Source organism: Ornithodoros turicata, chromosome 4 (assembly GCF_037126465.1).
Source record: "Ornithodoros turicata isolate Travis chromosome 4, ASM3712646v1, whole genome shotgun sequence".
In the NCBI taxonomy this organism is placed as follows: Eukaryota; Metazoa; Arthropoda; class Arachnida; order Ixodida; family Argasidae; genus Ornithodoros; species Ornithodoros turicata.
In genome coordinates this window covers 25579112-25590989 of record NC_088204.1, presented here as the reverse complement: position 1 = coordinate 25590989, position 11878 = coordinate 25579112, and the positions used below count along the sequence as shown (strand labels likewise).

The 11878-nt window shown below is 45.0% G+C and overlaps 1 long non-coding RNA gene across 1 annotated transcript; it reads left to right on the top strand.

The window, feature by feature from the left end:
• Nucleotides 1–10988: 10988 nt before the first annotated feature.
• On the top strand, nucleotides 10989–11288 carry LOC135392844 (uncharacterized). The gene is made up of 3 exons (XR_010422255.1): nucleotides 10989–11064; nucleotides 11138–11186; nucleotides 11252–11288. It is a non-coding gene; the product is annotated as an uncharacterized LOC135392844 (long non-coding RNA).
• Nucleotides 11289–11878: the final 590 nt, after the last annotated feature.

Below are 11878 nucleotides of genomic sequence, written 5' to 3'. Positions count from 1 at the left end.
GCATTATGGCAGGAGGGACGCAGTGACTTCCAGTATTCTTTGAAACATTTCCTTTCCTACGGCCTCATGACCTCGGAGGGGGGAAATTACACTGAGGAAAATGTTGTAGTGTCATACGCACACACTCAAGGCTAATTCATGGTGCCTTTTGTGAACCTTGCCGAAACAGCCCGACCGGCGCCGCTGTCCAATATGCCATTCGGTTCGACATGCTGCGACCATGGGAAGGTCCTGATCGCATTTACTCCCTGAAGACACCTTGCGCAAAGTTTCGCCTAGACACAGAAGACGCTTCACTCACTTCTCGACTACAGAAGTGCATGGAGTGCCCTTATACAGAGTGTGCGACGACATCTGCATTACTGTAGTGTGTCGTCCTGGTATCACACCTACCTCAATGACCTCTTCGTTGTACAGTGCTGATCGTGTGGATTTCGCTGACTACCGCCTCATACACAAGAAAAAAGTGCTATAGACAAAGGATTTTCGCTTTGCTTCGGAGATCGGCGTAACTACCATAAAGACTGTGGTTCCAGCAGATCAAGCCGAAGGCGTAACAGAAGTGGGTCAGCTGTGCAGAAGCTGCTTCAAGTACCTCACAGCAAAGGTGGCTGAATCACAACACGCAGCAATGTTTCCCACATTTGAAAGAAAATCTAACAAGAACCTGCCATCAAAAGTAACATAAAGGAAAGTGGCTTCCACAACGGCCTAAAGCAGTTCATGACATGAGCACTCTCATCCACTCAGAATGCTCTGCATAACTTACGTTACCTTCTTACCTTCGTCACCTTGTCTTCTTCGCTGTCAAGTTCTTGTTATTCTGTGTACTGTAAATATGCTTCGATATGATCACCGTGGACAAATATACCTCTTATAATGACGCAAAAGTATTCTAAAGCATTCTGTTCTTGACGGGCTCCCAGCACTTGCAATGCATGTGTGTCATCCCGCAAAAAATGTGAGCACATATGGTTGCTCCACAATCTACATTCAGCGATTACAACACTATTATGAACGCAAGCGCTCAGAACGGTTGCAAATGATAGCAATTACTTTTTATGTGAAGACAGAAGTTGAAAGTCCCTTTGGAAAATTCGATTTTGCAACACGCGGGACACGGTGCCAAGGCTTGAATGCGCTCTGCGTAAGGGCTGGCAAAAAATTCACAGTGCGCCTACCGATAAAGTCCGACTTTTGATTTTTCTTCTGCGCATAGTCTAAGGAACTACCTACAACACATAAAATTTTCGAGCCAAGTTTTTGGTGGGGTTTTTTAGATAAAGGCTTCCGAAATTCGTCATTTTTCGGTGGTATGGTGTTACTGAAAGAGGTATCGCTTACGTTCCTGACAGAGTAGAGCAACAAATTATACATCATTCGATAGCCACATGAATGACAAATTAAACGGCATAAAGCTCAATCTTATCCGTTTTGTACATCGTCCGCAAAGTTGCAGTGAATACGGTGCTTTTCGGCACTTTGAGTCAACTTTGATATTTTTTTGTACACAAACAAAAACGGAGACAGCACTGCCAATGCAGGATCCTATTGTGCCCTAAGTGGTCTAAAGCCAGATCAAGAAATTTCTATAACGCGACAAGAAATAGCCTTGTAGCGAACTCTCAAACCCGCGCGCGACGACATCGTCTTATGAGAGGTAGTTTTTTCCTCCTCTCCTACTTCCCGAACCGCGCAGCGCAGAGAATCCGGAAACCGTTTATTTCTCCTAACTCACCGATGGCTTCAACATATATTTTTTCCCCGTTCATTCGAGACATCAAGTGTACCGGATTGTTCGATTTGAGATGGAACTAGCCCGCATTCAATGCAGTATATATGACATTGTAGCTTGTGCATGTGAATGCGTGGTTAACGGGGTGGGTGTAATTGCTCGCAGTGCTTTTGATGGAGTTAGCGTGTTGAACGTGCTTGCATGTTTTGCAGCGCTGGAGGTTGCAGGGCCGTGTTCCCGTGTACGGGGCGCTCGTTTTGCTGATTTTGGCATTGACCAAGGAGTCTGCTAGGTTTTTTGCGCGTCGGTATGTCACCTGTATGGGATGGGTGAATATATTGCTAAGTCGGTCACTGCTTTGGAGGAGGGGCTCGTGCTTCTGTAGAATGGCTTTGATGTTTGGAAGTGCGTTGGAATATCTTGTGATGAAGCTTATTTGGCACGCGTCAGGATTTTTTCGGTTTTCCAGAACCTCGTTTCGATCGAGTGTGAGTGCCTTGCGACGGAATTCGGTTAGGAGGGAGTCTGGATAGTCCCTTTGGGCAAGTGTGCTGCAGAGGTCGTCAAGCTTCTCAGCGTAATCTGTGTCGTTTGAACAAATTCTGCGTAGTCTTGCACTCTGCCCATTAGGAATTCCAACCTTACAGTGGCGCGGGTGGTGACTCTTGAAGTGAAGGTATTGTTGTTTGTCAGTTGGCTTTTTGTACAGGGTTGTGATGAGGTTGCCGTTGTCTAGTGATATTGTGGTGTCGAGGAAGTTAATTAAGTGAGTTGACTGTTGTGATGTGAACTTTATGGTGCTATGCGCGGTGTTCAGTAGATCTACGAACTTTTGAAATTCATGTTCCCCGTGTTCCCATATTATCAGTATGTCATCGATGTATCGAAGGTACACAGTGGGTTTTAATGAGAGGGCGCTGAGAACTTTGTTTTCCAAGAAACCCATGAATATATTTGCGTATGTGGGTGCAACAGGTGTGCCCATACTTGTACCGTGTACTTGTAGGTAGTATTCGCCATTGAACTCGAAGTAGTTCAGTTTAAGGACCAAGTCCATTAGAGCGAGTATGGTTTCCGTGTCTTTTCTGGTGTTTGTTGTAGAAAGGGTATTGCAGAGGGCTGTGATTCCGTCGTTGTGTGGGATGTTAGTATACAGTGATGTCACATCCAGCGTGGCTAGTATTGTGTCCCTACCAAATGTACGAGTGTTGTTTATATCTCTGATTATTCTGAGGAGGTGGGGTGTGTCTTGTACATGCGATGGCAGTGTTGTCGGAATATGGTTTAAATAGTGGTCCAGGAATTTCGAGAGTCTTTCTGTTGGTGCGTTGTTATTAGATACAATTGGCCTGCCGGGGATGTCAGCCGTATAGAGCTCGTTGGCGTGTACCTTGTGGATTTTGGGCAGTACATAGAAACGACCTGCGCCTGTGTTTGATGGGGTGAGATATCTGAGGTCATCACGTGTGATGAGCTTTCGTTCGTGGAGGTCCTGTATGGTATGGGTTATTAGCGCAGTGTACTCCTTTGTTGGGTCATGGTCCAGTTTGAGGTAGTGTTGCGTATTGTTGAGTTGCCTATGAGCTTCAGAAATATATTTATCTGTGGGCCAGGTGACGATACTCCCACCCTTATCTGCGGGCTTGATAATGATATCATCTCTGTCAGCTAGCGCTTTGATGATGTCACGCTGTGTTTTAGTGAGGTTGTGACCACGCGAGCTTTGGGAAATACTGCGAAGGATGTCGTTGCTTACTTGTTTAATGTACAGGTCTAATGCGGGTTCTCGGCCGTGATTTGGTGTCCAGGTTGATGGTAGTCGGAGGTCGTTGTTGTTTTCTTGTGTTGTATCAGCGAAGAATTCTCTAAGGCGTAGCCGTCTCGCAAAGTCTGATATGTCTTTGTAGATTTCGTATTCGTTAACAGAATTGAGTGTAGGACAGAATGTTAACCCCCTAGAGAGGACTTGTAGTTCGTCGCTGGTTAGTGAGCGTGATATATCTATTACGGTGCTTGCGTCAGCGTTTTCTCGGGGTGAGTCAGCGATGTTGTGGAGAGTTGTGGTTGTGGTGCTGGAAATGATTTGTTCGGCTGCTGCGTGTGTCATGTTAGTGGGTCCGGTATCCGTGTCGTTGTTGGAATTAGGTTTTCCGAGTTTTGAGTGTTCCTTGTTAGCTAGCTCGCGGTTGAGTTGTTGAATGTGTAGTTCGAGAGTGTTTGCCTCCGCGTCGGTGAGACTGATATTGTTCATATGGGCCTGGGATACGGACCTTTCGGTACAGGAGCTTTCGGTACGGACATTTCGGTACACGGATCTCTCGGTACACGGACCTTTCGGTACCGAGGGACGTTTCGGTACACGGACCTTTCGGTACAAGGACATTTCGGTACACGGCCATACCGCTGGAATATGGTCTTCGGCTTATTGGTTATGACAACGTGTTTTGTTCTCAATACAGATTTTTTATTAAAAATGTATGAGCTACAGACGTCCTGTTTTCACTTGTAACATCTCTGGGACGGCAGATATTCTTTGCCGGCTATTGTCATCCAAACGGCATATCTGGGACTCTTATAGATTTTTAATAAAAAATCTGTATAAAAAAAGACACCCTGTATAAGGAAGGGCATTACAAGGTTTTGCACGTGCGGAAACATCAGTTCGTTGTTCCTTTGCGTTGTTCACTGTAAATTAAAATTACCATGACCTTTCTTTCTTTCTTTTTTCTTTTTTAACGGCTTTCAACGAAAATACGTTTGCTGAAAAGTCCGGCAACCTCTTCATTTCCTTTTTTACGAACATAACATTTTTGACGACCTACATTAACAACGGGCATCTGGGATGTCTTCTGTGAAAGAGAGTAGGACAAAATAAGCCAGATAAAAATGCCCGCCTGCTATACAGGGGGCACTTTTTTCCGGGAACGTTTTCTCCGGGGTCATTCTTTCCTACGCCCGTCTGGTTGCCACCCGTAAGGCACTGCAGAAAGGCTACTTTGCGATCATTGCAGCATGCCGATACAGGCAATTTTAGGGGAACATCTACACTCCCGTCACCACATTTACTACCATTCTTGAGCCCTTATGTGTCCTGCAGAGGGAAACCCATCAAAAGGTCAAAACACGAAAGGCCAAAAGATTAAAATGGCCAACAGACGAAGGGCCGAAAAATCAAAACACCGACCTATCTGAAGGCCGAAGAGACATTGTTCAATTTTTTCGCACAAGATTTCAACATAATGTCTGTCCAAGCGCGTGTAAACTGTAAACACTCTTTTTGAACTAACCATATAAAGAAAAGTTAACCTAACCTTAGCCTTGAATTTTGACTTTCGGTTTGTTCGGGGATTCGATTTTTCGGCCTTATGGCTGCCACTCCCTGCAGAGGCAATGCCTGGAAATTATACTTTTTGCGGCGACCATCTAAAGACATGTATCGTACATGGGATGCTTCGAGTATTTCCCTTGGATGACATACTGAAACAACGCATTGCATGATTAATGCATAGTCTAGGTACTCGCAATTTTAGGTACTCGAAAAAAAAAAAAGAAACAGTCACCGTTTTATGACTAAGAAGCCGAAGACCACCTTCCAGTGGTGTGGCTGTGTACCGAAATGTCCGTGTACCGAAAGGTCCGCGTACCGAAAGGTCCGTGTACCGAAAGTCCATGTACCGAAAGGTCCATGTACCGAAATGTCCGTGTACCGAAATGTCCGTACCGAAAGGTCCTGTACCGAAATGTCCTGTACCGAAAAGTCCTAGACCCTATGGGCCTGGATCGTAGCGAGTTGCGCGTGGCACTGTTTCTTTAATATTTCTAGAAACGTACTGGCTGTGTTGCTAAGGGCTGATGCCCACTCTAGCTCTAGTTCAGGTGTCAGTTTTCCTAATGCAGGGACTGTTTTAGGGGTGAGGCCTTTAGGTACTGTGTTGTGAGCCAGGTGGTGGGTGTAGATCCGTAGATGATGTAGGTATCGGCTACGTTTCTCCATGAGTTTTCGCATTCGTAGAAAGTTTGTTAACTGCATCGTAGGCTGGTGATTAGATAGTCAACGGTGTTTTCTGCGTGATGTGCGCGTGCGTCGTGTCTGTGGGGTCGGTGGCTGTGGGGTCAGTGGCTGTGGAGACTCGCTGTGTTCCTCGATGTCATCTGTCTGTGTTTGCGTGCTTGTGGTCTTCCGTGTCACAGTTTGCGTGAACTTTGTGTGTGTGCGGGTTGTGTTTGGAGTGGTCTCGTTTGCCGCGTGTGTATGCGTGGGTGCAGTGTTCGTTGTGGTCCCCTTTGATGCCATCGTGTGTTCTGGCGTGTTTGCGGTGCTGGCACTTAAAGTGTAAGCTGGTTGAGGATGTTGTGTTTGAGCGTTTTTCAGTGCAGGACGGCATATATGGACCATTAGGTGTTTGATGTTGTGTGCCATAGCTCGTACGCCTGCGTGGTTTGGGTGGATGCCGTCCCGAGCGAGATGTGCTTCAGCGTGGTATTCGAAAGCTGCGTGTGTGATAACCATAACGTTGGTTTGTACCTGACGCATGTGGATGAGGTGGTTGTTGACAGCGTGCGCATTCCTGTTGAACTCGTGTAGCCATGTGTCCTGGTATATGTATGCTCGGTGTTTGTTCTGTCTTCGGGGAAGTATCGTTGTCAGTACTATTCCAGCGCCTGGTCTGTTGTTTGTGATGAAGGAAACTAGTGCTTCGAATTCCTGGATGACACGTTGTGCTGTCGACCGTGCGATGTCGTTGGTCCCTACGTGGAGTATGAAGTGCGCGATGTTCGGTGGGGCGGCGGATACATGTGTCATGATGTCTCGTACTCTTGCGCCGCTTGAGAAGTGTATGTGAGGTCCGTGCTCTCCGTGCGGGATGTGTTCGTGTATGTACTTGTAACAGCTATCTCCTATGAGTGCGACATGTGAGAAAGAGAGGACGGGTTGCTTACCTCCTGAGGCCATCGGATCGTCAGTAGCGAACGTAGATGGGTAGAAATCCAGCGAACCGGTAGAGATGTAGGAAGGGAGTTGCCTCAGGACAGAAGCCGCCGATATTTCGAACAGAGACTGTTCTTCTTCTGGGCACCGTCCTCATCATTGGCATGGTATTTAAAGGGTTAGGTGTGACGTGTTTAAAGGTTCATGCGAATTGTGGGTCAACAACCCGGAGGGAAGAAAGGGTCCGTACGGGCTTCTACGGCCGGAGTGAATGGCTGCTTTGTTAGAGTATGGAGGGGATTATGTGAATGTAGTGATCTAGGCTACAGACCGGTTACAGAAAAATGGAAGGTTCACGAACACGTGGACGAAACGGGACAACAGACAAGAATTGGGAACCATAGTGAAAGATAAGGAGGTTAGTGGTTACGTGGGGAAAATTCCAGAACGAGCAAAGTTTTTTTTTTTTTTTTTGTAATACAAAGTTGTGGCATGCAATAAAGAAAGCAGAAAGCAGTAGTCATGCAGAACATAACAGATGATAATGGAGGTAGAAGGGAAAAGCATATTTTATTTGTGAAGTGTTTCTAGGGTGCCTTGTGATTTGTTGATACCAGACGGGTGAAGAGCGTTGAACTTGTACATTAAACAAGTAAGCAACGACATCCTTCGCAGTATTTCCTAAAGCTCGCGTGGTCACAACCTCACTAAAACACAGCGTGACATCATCAAAGCGCTAGCTGACAGAGATGATATCATTATCAAGCCCGCAGATAAGGGTGGGAGTATCGTCATCTGGCCCACAGATAAATATATTTCTGAAGCTCATAGGCAACTCAACAATACGCAACACTACCTCAAACTGGACCATGACCCAACAAAGGAGTACACTGCGCTAATAACCCATACCATACAGGACCTCCACGAACGAAAGCTCATCACACGTGATGACCTCAGATATCTCACCCCATCAAACACAGGCGCAAGTCGTTTCTATTTACTGCCCAAAATCCACAAGGTACACGCCAACGAGCTCTATACGGCTGACATCCCCGGCAGGCCAATTGTATCTAATAACAACACACCAACAGAAAGACTCTCGAAATTCCTGGACCACTATTTAAACCATATTCCGACAACACTGCCATCGCATGTACAAGACACACCCCACCTCCTCAGAATAATCAGAGATATAAACAACACTCGTACATTTGGTAGGGACACAATACTAGCCACGCTGGATGTGACATCACTGTATACTAACATCCCACACAACGACGGAATCACAGCCCTCTGCAATACCCTTTCTACAACAAACACCAGAAAAGACACGGAAACCATACTCGCTCTAATGGACTTGGTCCTTAAACTGAACTACTTCGAGTTCAATGGCGAATACTACCTACAAGTACACGGTACAAGTATGGGCACACCTGTTGCACCCACATACGCAAATATATTCATGGGTTTCTTGGAAAACAGAGTTCTCAGCGCCCTCTCATTAAAACCCACTGTGTACCTTCGATACATCGATGATATACTGATAATATGGGAACACGGGGAACATGAATTTCAAAAGTTCGTAGATCTACTGAACACCGCGCATAGCACCATAAAGTTGAAAGATGAAAGATGAAAGATGAAAGTCACTGAAAAGGTTAGCCAGCTGTAGGGATCGAACCCACATCTACTGGATTGCCGGTCCAGGGCTCTACCATATAGTTCCATTGGCGATTTTTAAATACGATGCCAGTATGGTTGTTTTTGCTTCTTTTATTTCAAATCCGCAAAGAAACCCAGCTTGGCATGTTCTTTTCATTCTGACCAGCATAAGGGAGGATGGTGCTTTACTTTCTAGTACCGTAGGCACGCGCAAACTTAATGCATTAAACGGAATGGCAGTAACTTCACCTCCTTACCAACCATCATCCCGAATGGTATCGTTTTTTCAACACGCCCGTGTTTTCAACAAGTCGGTGGAAAGAACGATGCCACGCAAGATGATGATTGGTGAGGAGGTGAAGTTACCGGCATTCCGTTTAATGCATTCAGTTTGCGGTGTGGCTAGCGTATAAGGGGCTTATGTAAGTTCACACACGGACGTTGGGAATTATGCTGCGGTGTTGTACACACGAATACGTGCTGGAGCTGAGCTCAGGTATAGGTTGCTTTCGCAATGCATTACGCATAACAGAACAGAAAAAGAAAAACGAAGATGAGAAAAGTTTTAAGACCGAAGGTCGCACAGCCGACGACATACACGTACGTTGGTCCGCGTATTCGCATTTATATATACGATGCCCACGGTAACTGCAGAAATGATCTCTAACACAAAAACATAGCGCTGGATAGAAAATCTGACAGCTCTCCTGTGACGTTACATCTTACAATGATGAACTGTTTGTAACACAAACGTCATACGAAAGAGAGTGTGAGTTTCTTTTTGACAGAGCTCTATGTCAGGGATCATTTCTGCAGCTAGGGTGGCCACCGTGGGCCATTTCAGCAGCAGGGTGGCTGATTAGTATATTATTATGAAACATGTTAGTTCATGAATGCGACCCAAATCTGTCGTTGATGCCTAATTCTTCTATATATTCATGTGGATGTCTTATACATTAGTAACATGGGCGTTCCCAGGATTTTTTCCAAGGGGGGGACAAGAGTTCAAACCCCCACCCCCACCATATCATTTTCTGGAAGCGGACGCTGTGCACTGTGTGGGTGTTCAGAGGTGCCTGTTATACATCTGAGAATATATATTACGACCTATGACTAAAGAGTGCACTATTTTCACAGCGACCTTGGAGTTCCAGGGCCCCTCCTTGCCCCCCTCACGGTACTCCCATGATTAGTAGTTATAACAGTTTTCAGTTACAATCTTTGTTGTGGTTATTTGCGATTCTGAGCCCCGACGTCTTCATGTAAAATGCGCGTTATGTATTATCACTGACCGTCGCAGTGCTTCGATGTCGCCGTTAGAGTGAAGTGCCTGTGGAACACAGACAGGGCAAGGGCAAGTGCAAACACAGAGTTCGACCAATTTTCGATCCATTGGCATTTCCTAAATGCGATTTCAGCATGCTTCTTTTTACCTCTTTTATTTCAAATGTACAAAGAAAACCATATTGGTATGTGCTTTTCATTCTGACCCGCATGAGGATGCCTGGCCCTTTACTTTGTAAGGGGCTTCTGTAAGTTCACATTCGCACGTTTCGGAATTATCCTGCAGCGTCGTAAACACGAACTCATGCTGTAGCTGAGTTCAGGTAGTTTGCTTTCGCACAGCACTGCACAAAAGAAAACCCAGAAGAAGACGAAAAAAAAAAAAAGGAAAACGAAGATGTGAACATTTGACGCACGGCCGACGACATATCTCTCGCTTGGTCCGCGTATTCGTATTTATATGCAGGATGCCTGCGATAACTGTAGTGGTGATCTTGAACACATAGCGCTGTCAAAGGAAAACTGACAGGTTTGTGTTATAAACGGACTGATCTTACAATACAGCGGCCTGTTTGTGACACAAACGTCATAGGAGAGTGTCCCCTTTGACGGTGCTATGTTCCAGCGATCATTTTTGTTGCTAGGGTGGACAGCCTGTGTATAGCTGAGTCTGATTAGTATATTATTATAAGCTGTTATATAATTATATATATAGGGTGAGGTAAAAGGATTATCAAACGGCCACGAAGTTTTACAGAAGTTCAAAAAAAGACGCGGAAACAGATTTTAGGGAAGTTAAATACACTAGTTTATTAATATGGGGAGACGTTAAAAAGTAAAATGGGCAAGGGGTCGACGTTTCGACAGTGGCACTGTCTTCGTCAGGACAAAAAAGTATATATATATATACAAAAAAAAATATATATATATATTATAATTACATAATTATAATATGTGTCACTTATTGACTGCTACCCAAAACTGTCGTTGATCTCTAATTTATATATATATATTGATATGTATGCCAGACATTAGGAGTCGTAACATTTTTCACTTACTGTCTGTTGCTATTTCGTGACTCGAGAAAATCCAGATCATTGTTGCATGGCACTTTTTCGGCAAGCAAGAGGAAGTCTACGAATGAAGAAAAAATACGAAAAATAGCTTTTGTGTTCATGCACAACATACAAAGTTTCGCACTTAATTCCGTATGAACCGTTATATGAACCGGTATCCGGTATTTTTTTTTACCGGTTTAGTTCTGGTTCAGCTTCAAGATGGCGTCGACTCTTTCGGTTCGGTTCAGTTCCGGTTCGGCCATAAATAACGGTTAATAACGGTTTTCGGTTCGGGTTCGGATTCGGTTCGACTCTCTGGTTTCAATTGTCTCAGGCTTTCAGCGTTCGCTCGTCAATTACAGAACAAAGGAGGATATGATTTTGCGTCGTAAGAGGTAAGCTGTGTGATAGAAGTGTCATGTGTCATCAAGCTTCACTTATGTTCATACGATGACTGTTGTGCTGTAGGTTTTTGCTGTTCGTTTCGAGCAGCGGCTGCGGTCTTGCGTCCCGTCAGGTAAGTGTACAAGTATCAGTTCGTGGCCGGTGTTGGTTCTTCTAATTTCATTCTCGTTTTTGCAGGCCATGAAAGAACAAAGGAGGATATCATTTTGCGTCGTGAGGGTTAAGCTCTGTGATAGAAGTGTGTGATCAAGCTTCACTTGTATTCATGCCATGACTGTTGTGCTGTAGGGTTTTGTATGTTTCGAGCGGCGGCAGCAGTTTTGCGTCCTGTCAGGTAAGTGTACAAGTACCAGTTCGTGGCCGGTGTTGATTGTGAACCAAATTTGTTGTTGCTATGACCATTCTACTCGGTTTTACTCTCTTGTGTTTGAACATTACTAATTTGCGATTGAACGCCCTATTCAGACACATTTCTCTCAAGCGCTTCAGAGACATCGCCTTCGCCGAAATTCAGTGAATTTTGAAGTCCACCGTTATCGTGGGTCACCAGAAGAACTCAGACCGCAACCCATCATTGACTGTCTATTGTGCGACGCGACATTGTGTGGCATAAAGCATGTGTACGTGTGGAATACTTCCCTACTGTGTGCGCGGGATGTTTCGTATGATTGTGTCGACACTGGATACCACTTTCAAGGTATGCATTTTCGGAATAAAATAGAGACATATATAGTTTTGCAGTACTTAATTTCGTGTATTTTATGGGTGTTGCGATTGAGTGAACAATAGAACGGAGAAATTCAA